Source organism: Pleurodeles waltl, chromosome 4_2, assembly GCF_031143425.1.
Source record: "Pleurodeles waltl isolate 20211129_DDA chromosome 4_2, aPleWal1.hap1.20221129, whole genome shotgun sequence".
NCBI lineage: Eukaryota > Metazoa > Chordata > Amphibia > Caudata > Salamandridae > Pleurodeles > Pleurodeles waltl.
This window is the reverse complement of record NC_090443.1, coordinates 539287189-539300905: the sequence shown is the minus strand read 5'-3', so window position 1 is coordinate 539300905 and position 13717 is coordinate 539287189.

Sequence of the window (13717 nt, the reverse complement as noted above, 5' to 3'; positions counted from 1 at the left end):
TGTACATACAGCATATCCTGCTCTCAATGTACCTGTCCCATCTCTAAGGCATGAACCATCAACAAAAACAATTTGATCATTTTCTTCCAGTCGAGTGTCTCTAATATCAGGTCTAGGCTTTTGTACAGAGGTCTGTAACTTCAAGACAATCATGCTCTATGTCTTCCTCTTTTTCAACTTCAACAGTATCACTTGGCAGTAATGTTGCTGGATTCAACACTGTACATCTTTTCAAAGTAACATTTGGAGCTCTCAATATACTTGTCTCATACCTTGTTAGTCGGGCTACCGTCAAATGTTGTGTTTTTGTTCTCGTCAGCAAACTTTCAACTGAATGTGGCACCATTACCATCACTGGGTATCCCATGACTACCCCTTCACATTGGGAAAGACTTGGACCAGCTGCGGCTACTGCTCGCAGACAACCTGGTAAAGCTGCTGCAACCGGGTCCAAGGTAGCTGAAAAATAGGCTACTGGGCGATAAGCACCTCCATGGACCTGTGTCAAGACAGGCAAAGAACATGCATCACGTTCATGACAAAACAGTGTGAAAGGCTTTGTGTAATCAGGCATTCCCAACGCTGGAGCTCTGCACAAACTCTCTCTTAATTCAGTGAAGGCCCTCATTTGATCTTCGTCGAGAGTGATTGGGTCTGTAACTCCCTTGTGTGTCAATTGTTGTAAAGGTTTGGCAATCTCAGCAAAATTCGGGATCCATTGTCTAGAGTATCCTACCATTCCCAAAAACATGCGTACATCCTTCTGGGAAGTCGGTGGATTTCTCTGCAAAATCATTGTAATTCTCTCTCGGCGATTCTTCTCAACCCTTTCTCAATCTGATGACCCAAGTATTTGACAGACTTCTGACAATACTGCAATTTTGCAGGTGAGACCTTGTGACCAAAGTCTCCCAGATGATTAAGTAAGACAATTGAATCATGTTTACACTTGTCCCTTGTTCTGGACGCAATCAATAAATCATCAATGTACTGTACAAGAGTCGACTGGCAAGGTAATTCCAATGACTCCAAATTCTTTTTCAAAATCTGGTTAAACAAGGATGGTGACTCCGTGTACCCTTGAGGAAGCCTAGACCAGCTGTAGGCTTTATCTAGGAATTTGAAACTGAAAAGAAACTGACTATCCTCGTGAAGTGGTACTGAAAGAAAGCTTTTGACAGATCTACTACTGTGAACCACTCTGCCTCGCATGGAATCTGAAACAGTATCACTGCTGGATTGGACACAATCGGGCAACACTTAACCACCATGTCATTCACCTTTTGCAAATCCTGCACAATTCGCACTTTCCCACAGGGCTTTTTCAATCCCATTATCGGTGAATTACATGGGCTGCTCAGCTCTTCCTTCAAGACACCCTGCTTCAAGAAATACCCAATTATTTGTGCCACTTTCATCAACACATCCTGTGGCATATTGTACTGTGGAAGTTTTGGAAACTCAACATTCGGCTTCAAAGTGATTTTAATTGGCTCCACATCCTTGATCAAACCCACTTCTTTCCCTGTCAAATCCCAAACCTTCTCCTTCACTGTTCTCTGTAAATCTGCATGCAATTCCTTCAAGGTGAACATTGGGAAAACCTCAATCAAGAGATATTCTTCAATTGCTCCATTAAGAACCATGACTGATGCTTGCTCTTCCTCATCATCACTGTTTGTCTGGACTTCTATTCCTGCATCAGTACAATTTATGGAACTTATGTTCTTGCATAATAAGTCTCTGCCTAACAAGGGTACAGGACTTGAGTCGCACACTACAAATCTATGCAGTCCTGTGTAGTTCCCAATTTCAATCTGTACTGGTTCCGTGATAGGATTCGTTAATTGCCTATTTTCTATTCCCACAACCTGCACTGTTCTTCCAGAAAGGGGCACATCTGGTACTTCTATACTCCTTACTGTGAAGCGTGTGGCTCCAGTGTCAACCAAAAATGACACTTTGTGTCCCATTACCTTTCCCTTTACAAAAGGCCCTCTCTGATCCACTTCTAGGGATGTGGAAAGAATACAGGCTCCTTAATCTGAACTGTCACTCATCCATTCATCGTTTATTTCATCCTCACTGTGAAATGGGAATTGGTGTACTGTATTGTTACTGTTATCTTATCTCTGACCATTGACCTGCTGAGTAAGCATAACTTGTTGCTGCTCCATCGGGGCTTGAGGTATGTGCATTTGCTGTCTAGGCAACATAGAAATCTGCTGCTGTACCGGTGCTAAAGGAGTAAATTGTGCTCGTGGCACCTGCATCTGTTGAACTGGTAAAAAGTTCTGACTTCGAGTTTGAACATTCAGGACTTGGCCCCTCACTCTGGGGACTCTCATTGTTTGTACTGTACTGACATCACTTTGCAGAATCATTCCTTTCTGCACCATTAAAGGGCACTCCCACTTCCAGTGTCCCACGTTTCCGCACAGGTGACATGGCAACACTCTTTTCATCCCCTGCATGTCATTCTGATCAACCACTGTATTCAGATCCGGACCACGCATCACATCCATACCACGTCCTCTACTCCTCACTTGAGGCTGAAACGCGATAGCTCTCTGTTGCGGCCGCATAGGCGGCACTAAAGCTCCTTGCAGTCCTGATTGTGCTGCCTTAATCTGCATCACCATTGCTTTTTCCTTCAACTTCTTTTGCTTTAGTTCAATCTCATCACTACAATATTTTGCGTACTGCAGCACCTCATCAATCGGCTTTCCCTGCCAACAAATCAAATGATTCTTAATCATCTGCCCTGCTTCAGGTCTCAACCCTTCAACGAATCTAAACACGAAATGCAACATGTCCTTTGATTCGACTGCTTCCTTGCCACTGTACTCCTTGAAAGCCTCTAGCAATCTTTCATAATAGGTATGTATTGACTCTTTGGTTTCCTGAACCGTACTGTCAATTCTCTGCCAATCAATGTTTTTCAGAGAAATCCTAGTTTTTAAAAACTCAATCACCTTGTAATAATCTTTCATTACCTCAGGCGACGGTGCACCTGTAATTTTGTGCCTCTCAGGTTCACTTGTTGGCCAATCTACTGCTCTTTTGCACTCAACCCAGAAGTCAGCTGGCACAACTATCTCAAACAAGGTGTTCAAATCTTCCCACAAACATTTGGAGAGTTTCACGAACCTCTCAGTTTGTTGGTACCATTCAACTGGCTTTTCTCTCAATTTAGGATAATCATTGGTAAAAGACAGTGGTGGTCATTACAACCCTGGCGATCGGTGTTAAGGCGTCTGTAAGACCGCCAACAGGCCGGCGGTAAATAAATTGGAATTACGACCGTGGCGGAAACCGCCAACAAAGACAGCCACTTTAACACTCCGACCGCCATGGCGGTACAAACAAACAGCTTGGCTGTCACGCCAACAGACAGGCGGAGGACAAAGTACCGCCCACAGTATCACAACCTACCTATCCGCCACCTTTTCCGGGGCGGATTCACAGCGGACAAAAACACGGCGGAAACAGGACTTCGAAGAGAAAACACTCACCTCTACACACCCCACGAGGAACGAGGACTCCATGGAATTACGACTGTGGTGGAAACCGCCAACAAAGACAGCCACTTTAACACTCCGACCGCCACGGCGGTACAAACAAACAGCTTGGCTGTCACGCCAACAGACAGACGGAGGACAAAGTACACAGTATCACAACCTACCAATCCGCCACCTTTTCCGGGGCGGATTCACCGCAGACAAAAACACGGCAGAAACAGGACCTCGAAGGGAAAACGCTCACCTCTACACACCCCACGAGGAACCAGGACGCCATGGAACCAGAGCTGCAGATCCTGCCAGCCCTTATCTTCTTGCTCCTCTACCAGGAGCACGAACGCCGGTGGCGAAGGCCACGGTGAGTACTGCACCTACGACACAGGGGAGGGAAAAAATAGGGACACACGCAACACGCAACACCCCCACCCCCACCCTCACCCTACAACAACACACACACTAATACATATTGATACATTATAGTAACACCCCCTAATCCCCCCGGAAGAATGCACAGACCAAAGAAAATGAGTGTAACCATTGTATTATATTAAAATGCAGTACGCAAAAATATACATATATACACTATAAACAAAATATACACCTAGATTAGTAGTCCAGGTAGTGCTCCATTGAAGTCCGCGGAACACTGAGCCCACACGGTATGGGCGAGGCCCACACAAGATCCCCGACCATGACGGAGAGAACACTGCAGGGGCATCAGATAGCAAGAAAACAGGCACCCCAGGGGGAGGGAAAGGGGTGGGGCACCTCAGCCGGTTCAGTGCACAACACCAAATCCACAAGGGGGCCACATGCCCACTGTTCCATCCTGGGGAGTGCAAAGCCACAGTCCCTCAAGTCTCTACAGTGGGTGGTTGCCCACTGGGGAGTGCAAAGCCACAGTCTCTCAAGTCTCTACAGTGGGTGGTTTGCCCACTGTTCAATCCTGGGGAGTGCAAAGCCACAGTCTCTCAAGTCTCTACAGTGGGTGGTTTGCCCACCTTTCCATCCTGGGGAGTGCAAAGCCACAGTCTCTCAAGTGAATGACAGTCTCCACTGGTTCTGGAGGGGGCTTGGTGCCCAGAGTGCTTCATCCTGTCAAGGACTGAGGTAGTGGATGTGAATCTCCACTGGTTCTTGAGGGGGCCTTGTGCCCAGAGTGCTTCATCCTGCCAAGGACTGAGGTAGTGGATGCCTTTCTCCACTGGTTCTGGAGGGGGCTTGGTGCCCAGAGTGCTTCATACTGCCAAGGACTGAGGTAGTGGATGTGAATCTCCACTGGTTCTGGAGGGGGCCTTGTGCCCAGAGTGCTTCACCCTGCTCGTGACGGACTCAGTAGCGTCAGTGCCCTTGGCGCTCATGGGCCAGCGGTGCTTGTTGTGGCGGTGCCCTGTTCAGCGGTGCTTGTGGCGGCGGTGCCCTGTTCAGCAGTGCTTGTGGTGGCGGTGCCCTGTTCAGCTGTGCTTGTTGTGGTGGTGCCCTGTTCAGCGGTGCTTGTGGCGGTGGTGCCCTGTTCAGCGGTGCTTGTTGTGGCGGTGCCCTGTTCAGCGGTGCTTGTTGTGGTGGTGCCCTGTTCAGCGGTGCTTGTGGCGGCGGTGCCCTGTTCAGCGGTGCTTGTGGCGGCGGGGTCCTTTGCAGTGACTCAGCTGCTGGTGGTCCTTCATGGCCCAGCAGGGCTGGTGCTGGCGGTCATGTCAGGCCCAGCGGGGCTGGTGCTGACGGTCCTCTCTGGCCCAGCGGGGCTGGTGCTGGTGGTCGTGGCCCAGCGGGGCTGGTGCTGGCGGTCCTCTCTGGCCCAGCGGGGCTGGCGCTGGCGGTCCTCTCTGGCCCAGCGGGGCTAGTGCTGGCGGTGGCTTCCTGGGCAGCGGGGATGATGGCGGTGGCCTCCTGGGCAGCGGGGATGATGGCCTCTTGGGCAGCAGGGCAGGTGCTGGCGGTGGCCTCCTGGGCAGCGGGGATGATGGCGGTCTTCTCCGCTGTGCTGCTCTTCCCAGACCTGCTGACTTTCTTGTGGCCCTTCCCCACCTTGGAAGGTGTTGCAGCTGACTCCACACTCCCACCTGTACCCCTGGGAGCGGCTTTGGTGGCTGGAGTCTTCCCCCTCTCCCGCCGGGCACTGGCCAACTTTTGATGCTTCACAGGTGGGGTACTGTCCGTGCTGTGGCTCCGTGCCACACTAGCTGCCCTGGTGGCCGGTGCACTCCAGATTCCGGTGACTACAGGCACCACTGGTCCCAGAGATGTTGTGGCTGAGGTGCTAGGTTGGGACCTGGAGAGTCGGGCCCTAGGAGACGGACGGGGTGTGGGAGGTGTGGGAAAGAGGTCAAGGTTGGACAGGAAAAGGTTTTTTGACACACTGGGACGGGTAGCTGGAGGGGGTTTGGGAGTGGAGGAAGAGGTTGTGGTTGTAGGAGGTGCTCGTTTGCTGACTTTGGGTGAAGGGGCATGCGCTGGAGGCTGTCGTGAGGTGGATGGCTGTTGGGTGGGTGTGTGCCTGCGTTTGTGTATCTTGGGAGGTGGCGTCACAGACACACTGGGAGAGGACACAGGGACGTGTGAATGGCAGTGGGGGTGGTGACTGCACGTGAGCGGGGTGTGGTGGTGTGTGTGCTGGTGATGGCAGTAGTGGCTGTAGATGTAGTGCATGCAGGTTTGAGTGTAGACGAGTCTGGGAGGGAGGAGGGACACGAGGAGGAGGGGGACACAGTGGAGGCATGGGATGTTGGTGTGTCTGCATGTGTGTGATGCTTGCGTGAGTGCATGTGGGATGTGTGGTGCTTATGTTTGCCAGATCCTCCCTTGTGTGTTGAGGTGTGTGCATGCTGGTCTGAAGGTGTGCTTGGGATAGGCTGAGGTAGAGAGGATTGGGTCTGGGAGGAGGAAGTTGGAGGGGGGAGGCTAGAGACAGGGACAATGGCTGCCATCAGTGCTGAGGCCAGAGTCTGAAAAGCTTGCTGAAGGGCCGCCTGACCAGAATGAATGCCCTCCAGGAATGCATTTGTTTGTTGCAACTGCCTTTCTACACCCTGGATGGCATTCAAAATGGTAGACTGCCCAACAGTGAGGGACCTGAGGAGGTCAATGGCCTCCTCACTGAGGGCAGCAGGGGTGACTGGGGCAGGGCCTGAGGTGCCTGGGGTTAAGGTGATGCCCATCTCCCGGGTGAGCAGGCACGGGGCAAAGGTTGAGGGGCTGCTGGGAGGGCGGTGCTGGTAGGGGGTGTGGCGGCTGTACCTGTAGATGCGGGGGGCACAGATGTTGCTGCCACCACAAGGGAGCTCCCATCAGAGGACGAGTCCGTGTCACTGCTGTCAGCTCCTGTCCCCGCCGTGGAGCTCCCCTCGCCCTCCGTCCCACTGGTGAACTCCGAGTCCGTTGTCTCGCCCTCCAGGGCCATGTGGGATGCAGCTCCCTCCTGCTCCGGTGCCACTGCTCCTCCGCCTGATGATGCTAATGCACACAAGAAGAGGAAGACCACAAAAAGTCCCACGTTGGGAGGCCATCCCCAGCTGTGCCTCCACCGTCTTCTTGCTCCAGCGGCGAATGTCCTCCCATCTCTTACGCCAGTGGGTGCTCCGTCTGTGGTAGACCCCCAGGGTCCGGACGTCCTTGGCGATGGCACGCCAAATATCTTTTTTCTGGTGGGCGCTGACCTACATGAATTTTACTGGGGGAAAAGAAAAGTTATTACCAAATGCACCGTCACAGTCATTGGCCCCCATCCCTACCCTTGCCATGATGCACATGCACTCACCGTCGTTTCATGCACGCCTCATTCTCCCCCCCATCTTTCATCCACTCCACTCCACTCCACTCCACACAGGCATAGCCCATAGAGCATGCTCCCAGTGTATTTACCTGTTTGTCTGGGGGACCGTAGAGTAGCGTGTACTGGGGTAGGACCCCATCCACGAGTTTCTACAACTCCTCCAATGTGAAGGCAGGGGCCCTTTCCCCAGACGCACGAGCCATTGTCTCTTCCAGACCGAGGTCACAGCAGCACTTGCAGTGTAGGTCCTCTTCTGTCAAAGATCATGTATTGAGTGATTGAACAGATAGAAAATGGCGGTCACATCCGCGGCGGGGTGTACTGTCACCGCCGGCGTACATCGTCATTGGCTCCTGGGATCCATAGGGTCCAATGTTAACCAATGCAGCATTGCGCCGTGGTCTTCGACCGCCTACCCCGCAGTTACCTCACATCCCATTGTCCCACTTTACAGGTCAGGCAGCCGCCATTTCAGAGGCCCACATGGCTTAATTTTTAACTGCGTCACACATACCTAGGCCTAGCCTCAACACACATACAGGCCAATTTTCGGATTATGATTAGTGTTCTGTGTAAGCTGTGGGTACGTACCTCTGAGTTGTTTGACTCTGTGCTCGCTGTTGTCCTTCATAGGCACCGTCCGCTGGGACATGTGAGGAGATGGTGGCATCCTCCGGTGTACAGACCGCTGGTGGACCTGTCAACAATGGAGGAAAGACATGTGATCATCACCTACAGGCTTGACCGTGCCACAATCCAGGAATTGTGTGCCCAGCTGGAGCCAGACCTGATGTCAGCTATCCGCCATCCCACAGGAATCCCCCCTCAGGTGCAGGTGCTGTCAGTACTCCATTTCCTTGCAAGTGGGTCATTTCAAACAACAGTGGCCATAGCATCAGGGATGTCCCAGCCTATGTTTTCCAACGTGTTGTCCAGAGTGTTGTCTGCCCTGCTGAAACACATGCGGACCTACATCGTTTTCCCTCAGGTGGAGGATTTGCCTACAGTGAAAGGAGACTTCTATGCCCTGGGACATATCCCAAACATCATAGGTGCCATTGATGGGACCCATGTGGCTTTGGTAGCCCCTGCAGGAGTTAACAGGTGTACAGAAACTGGAAGAGTTATCATTCCATGAATGTGCAGATGGTGTGTTTAGCAGACCAGTACATCTCCCATGTTAATGCCAAGTTCCCTGGCTCAGTGCATGGCGCCTACATCCTGCGGAATAGCAGTATCCCTTATGTGATGGGTCAACTAAAGAGGTACTGTGTGTGGCTAATAGGTGAGCACCTGGAAGCAAGTCAGTGGGAATAGTTGTCTGGGGATATCCCTCCAGGTTAGTGTGTGTCTAACAGTTGTCCCTCGCCATTTGCAGGTGACTCTGGTTACCCAAACCTGTCATGGCTACTGACCCCAGTGAGGAATCCCAGGACAAGGGCGGAGGAACGCTACAATGAGGCCCATGGGTGAACTCGGCGGATAATAGAGCGGACCTTCGGCCTCCTGATGGCCAGGTTCAGGTGCCTCCATATAACAGGTGGATCCCTATTCTACTCACCAAAGAAGGTGTGCCAGATCATCGTGGCCTGCTGAATGCTTCACAACTTAGCTTTGCGTCCAGATGGCGGTGTTGTTGCAGCTGTGGAGCCTGTGGACAGTGAAGACGAGGAAGCAGAAGAAGAGGACATGAACAACAGGAACTCGGTGATCCTTCAATATTTCCAGTGAGACACAGGTAAGAATACAAACCTGCCTCCTACATGTACTTTAACACTACTACCTCTCTACTGTCTGTCGTTTTCACCCAGTGTATGGTCACTGAGTTGTCACTTTCCCTTACGATTTCACAGATGTGTGTCCCACAGTGTGACATCTGCTTTGTTTCCTCATGGACTAAAGCTGTGTGACATAGGTATGTTGACATTACAATTGAAAGAGAATTTTGGCACTGTAATTGCTAATACACTATTTCGAAATCACAGACTGACTCCAGATTGTTTTGTGCTTCAAGGTTGTTTATTTAAGTGCTCAATATTGGAGGGGGTTGTAAAATGGTGAGGGGTGATGGTGGAGGAATGTCCTTGGCAGAGTCCAGTCTATTCCTCTCACAGGTGCATTGCCCAAATAGGCATAGGAAGTGGAGCTGGGGCAGTTTGAGGATGGACAGGGTGACAAGGTGGGACAAAAGGATCGCATTCAGGGCGGTCTCATTTCTTAGCGGGGGTCTTGGCATCGTTCTCTGTCTTTGTCCTGGATCTCAGGAACCGTTTGCGGGGTGGTTCTCCCTCTGCAGGGGGTGGGGTGATGGTGTGGTGGTCCTGTGGCGGTGCCTCCTGTCCACTAGCACCGGCGGAGGTGGTGGGCAGTTCATCGTCCAGGCTAGTGTCAGGGGCCCCTTGTTGTGCCACAGTGTCCCTCCTGGTGTTGAGTACTTCCTTCAGCATCCCTACAATGGTGCCCAGGGTGGAATTGATGGCTTTGAGTTCCTCCCTGAAGCCCAAATACTGTTCCTCCTGCAGGCGCTGGGTCTCCTGAAACTTGGCCAGTATCGTTGCCATCGTCTCCTGGGAGTGGTGGTAGGCTCCCATGATGTTGGAGAGGGCCTCGTGGAGAGTGGGTTCCCTTGGCCTGTCCTCCCCCTGTCGCACAGCAGCCCTCCCAGTTTCCTTGTGTTCCTGGGCCTCCGTCCCCTGGACCGTATGCCCACTACCACTGCCCCCAGGTCCCTGTTGTTGTTGGGGTGGTGGGTTGGCCTGGGTTCCCTGTAATAGTGGACACACTGCTGATTGACGTGTCCTGGGGACAGAGATATAGGCCTGCTGGATGGGTGCTGTGCTGGTGTTTCCAGAGGGGGGAAGGTCTGTAGTGGCCTGTGACTGTGTGAGGGGAACCGACTGTCCCGAGGTCCCCGATGGGCCGGGCTGGTCATCTAGATCCAGTTGGACAGAGCTGCTGTCATCACTGTGGGCCTCTTCTGTTGGTGGTGTGGACATGTGTGGACCCTCCTGTCCGGTGACGTTGGGTAGGGGTCCTACAGGGGTATAAAAGGATGTTTATTACGTCTGTGTTTGCCATGGTGTGCAATAGGTGGGTGACCGTGTCCCCAGTTCTTGCATTCCTGTGTGGGACCTTGTGTGATGGTGGTTTAGGGTGGTGTATGGGTATGTGCAGTGGGCATGCTTTGGTGATGGGTGTCCATGCTTTGTTGTTGCATGCAGGGGTTGGTGTTGGGATGGGTGGATTGTGATAGTGGGACATTTGTGAGGAGTAGGAGTGATGGGGTGAGGGTGAGGGTGGGAGTATGTGATGGCATGCAGGTAGGGTGGGGGATGTAATAGTAAAGCTTTGACTTACCAGAGTCCCTTCCTCCATATACTCCTGAGAGGCCCTCAGGATGCAGAATCGCCAAGACCTGCTCCTCCCATGTTGTTAGTTGTGGGGGAGGAGGTAGGGGTCCGCCACCAGTCCGCTGAACCGCAAGGTGGTGTCTTGATACCACGGAACGCACCTTCCCCCGTAGGTCGTTCCACCTCTTCCTGATGTCATCCCGATTTCTTGGGTGCTGTCTCACTGCGTTGACCCTGTCCACTATTCTTCGCCATAGCTCCATCTTCCTAGCTATGGAGGTGTGCTGCACCTCTGATCCGAATAGCTGTGGCTCTACCAGGACGATTTCCTCCACCATGACCCTGAGCTCCTCCTCAGAGAACCTGGGGTGTCTTTGCCGTGCCATGGGGTGGTGTGGGTGATGTGTGGGGTGGTGTGTATAGTGATAAGTGGGGTGATATTTAGTGGTGTGTTGTCTGAGGTGTGTGGAAGTTCTGTGGGTGATGGTATTGTGTGCCTGTGGATGCTTGGTAGTTGTTTGTGGTGTCTCTCTCTGGCCTTCTCTCAGTAATTTTGGTCATAGGGGTTTGTGGGTGATGTGGGTGTGTGTTTTATATTGTAATGGGTGTGTGGGAGTGGTGTGTGTATGTGTATCAGGTGTGTGTATTTCGATTTGTCCAGTGTGGCTGTGTTTTGTAAGGGTGTGTGTATTTTGAGCGCGGCGGTGTGTACCGCCAATGGAATATCACGGTTGAAAGACTGCCGCGTGGATTCATGTGTCGTGATAGTGTGGGCGTATTTCTGTTGGCATGACGGTGGAGGTTTTGTTTTGCTAGTTTATCACTGACCATTGGTGTGGCGGACTTGTGTGGGTGTCTGAATTTTGGCGGATTCCGAGCTATGGGTCATAATAGCTGTGGCGGGAATCCGCGGGGGTGTGTTGGCGGTCTTCTGCATGGCGGTACGCGGCTTTTACCGCCAATGTTGTAATGAGGGCCAGTATGTCACTTCGATGCCATGGAACATGAACAAACTGTCCTCCTGGAATTTCCCTCATTGGTAACGTCTTGACTGCTTCTCCCTTTTCTACTCCCTTTGTTTCCCCTTCTGAATCCCGTTTTCATTTATCTTTTCTTTTCGCCCATCTGCCTTCCACTTCTCTAATGCTCCCAAATCTGCGCAATCTGCAGCAAATCTCTCAAATGTGCCTTCATTTCGGCTGACCTCATGTGTTCAAAGTCCTTTGCTTCAAAATCTAATCTGTAGCTTCGTCTCATAGAACCCGGAGACCGCCAGCAAGCCCTCACCCCCAAACCACCAGCCATACGTAGACCGACAACTTATTGGTTGGAAGAAGTTTTTATTACAAGATATTTATGATATTTTTACATATAACATCACCATAAATCACTTCAAATAAACTTTTTCATATTCACAAAAACATAAATCACATCCATAAGTTATCTTCAGTAATCATAATTCATTTACTTATGACAGGATCCCTTCCTGTCCTGAACCACCATTGGACCACACAAGTGAGCCGTACCTCACCTGTATCCCTAGGAGGGGCGGTTGCCCTGACTACACCGTTCCTTGTCCACACGCTCAGGGTTCCGCCCCCCTCCAAACACCAATTTGCCTAGGGGTGTAACGAGGCGGCCAAGAGCGGGAGCCCCATGGCCCCCCCAACGATCTGGGCTCCCTACCCCTTAATCTGGTATGTACATCCGCAGGTTGGCTCAGGACGTCAGGATCCTATCTCTGGTGTTAACCCGGGGCCCCAGCCTTGGGGACCCCTCTGTTGCTCCTGGTTACTTTAATACCTCACTTTCCGCCTAATACTTTCTAAACAACCTAAATTAAGGAGAGGGTGGGTGGGACAACTGTGAGCCGGCCGATACTCCAGCCGCCGCAATGCAAGAAGGCCGAGCCTTCCTGGGGGGCCGCTTATGTAGCCTCCCACTGGCATGTGGCGTCTGGAACCGGCCGGAGCTGGTGCAGCCGAAACATTCACCTTCCTAAACTTCCGCCCCCACACCTTGCGAGGCGTGGGGGCGGAAGTCACAGGCCAGCCCATCCCACCACTAGTGCGAAGGGGTTCTTGGGCCTCAGTGGTCCAGTTTTCTAAGGGGCCGCGCTCCCCCATTTTGGGGGGGGGGCGCTCTTCCATAGAACCCGGAGACCGCCAGCAAGCCCTCACCCCCACACCACCAGCCATACGTAGACCGACAACTTATTGGTTGGAAGAAGTTTTTATTACAAGATATTTATGATATTTTTACATATAACATCACCATAAATCAATTCAAATAAACTTTTTCATATTCACAAAAACATAAATCACATCCATAAGATATCTTCAGTAACCATAAATCATTTACTTATGACAGGATCCCTTCCTGTCCTGAACCACCATTGGACCACACAAGTGAGCCGTACCTCACCTGTATCCCTAGGAGGGGCGGTTGCCCTGACTACACCGTTCCTTGTCCACACGCTCAGGGTTCCGCCCCCCCTCCAAACACCAATTTGCCTAGGAGTGTAACGGGGCGGCCAAGAGCGGGAGCCCCATGGCCCCCCCAACGATCTGGGCTCCCTACCCCTTAATCTGGTGTGTACATCCGCAGGTTAGCTCAGGACTTCAGGATCCTATCTCTGGTGTTAACCCGGGGCCCCAGCCTTGGGGACCCCTCTGTTGCTCCTGGTTACTTTAATACCTCACTTTCCGCCACGAGGGCGACAAGGGCCCCAAAGGTCCTTCGCCCTCCCCACCCGCAAACAGACTGCGACGTAATTGGGGAGGTGCTCTGCCACAAAACCCAGACGCCACCAGTAGGTCCCTGCCCCAACCTCGCTAAATGTAAACCGACAAAATCTGATTGTTTATGCAATATAACAATTTTGTCATCATAAAAACATATACCCTAAGTCGACAACCCATCCTGTCCTAAATCATGATAAAGGCAAACCCAAACTCCTGCGTCCCGAACACCGTTGGACCACACAGGTGAACAATACATCACCTGTATTCCTTGGGGGTGGAGGGGCGGTTCCCAACACCTCTCTGTCCCGTGTCCACGAGCTCAGGGTTCCGCCC